Raw genomic sequence first — 825 nt, 5'->3', positions numbered from 1 at the left:
AAGACTGGAGTAATGATGCTGAAAATACAGAAATAAATTACAGTTCAACAGATATTCACATAGAAAACTGCTGTTTTAAATTGTAATAATATTTCACAATTTTTACTGCATTTTTGATCCATTGAATGCAGCTCTGCTGAGCAGAAGAGACTTTTTCCACAAACATTAAAAAGACTAATCTCGTTTCTTTCTCCAGTGACCAAGTATTTCAGAAAGCTGAGCTCTCAGCGAAGGTTATTTCAAGAAGAGGTAAAAACAAAACACATCGAGGTTCGACTAGTGTGCTTGTTTTTCTGCTTCATTTGTTGTGTTCAGCTGACTCTTTGAAGCTTCATTAACTGAAAGCTTGAGTCGACGTGACGCTCAGATCCAGAAATACTTCACAGCGGTGCACTTTTATAAATCATCTGTTAGCTACGGTTCTTCAGTCTGATTGGGACTCTTTCTCTCGGTGTAAAACGCACTGTACGTTACTCCATAACAACTTCTCGTGTAAAATCAGCATCACGCTTCCATCCGTGCTGTTGTTCTGAATTTGAGTACGGCTGTGATCACCTGCTGTCTAAATATAGATCTCATTTCCGTCATAATGGAGTCACTGAAACTGTTGCAATCTTTAGAAACAATCCAGTTTATATAGCAACACTCAATGTTGCAACTTAATGACAGCAGAGCACCGTCACTACATTAACTCACCACTAAACACTCCATAAATTGTTACTTTTGTCCATACATGACGACACATTTCTCTTTACATTTTAATACAGAATGTTGGAATATTTTAGATACTGGTATATATATATATATATATATATATATATATAT

Source organism: Sinocyclocheilus grahami, unplaced genomic scaffold, assembly GCF_001515645.1.
Source record: "Sinocyclocheilus grahami isolate Dianchi unplaced genomic scaffold, SAMN03320097.WGS_v1.1 scaffold577.1, whole genome shotgun sequence".
In the NCBI taxonomy this organism is placed as follows: Eukaryota; Metazoa; Chordata; class Actinopteri; order Cypriniformes; family Cyprinidae; genus Sinocyclocheilus; species Sinocyclocheilus grahami.
This window is presented reverse-complemented; position numbering follows the sequence as displayed.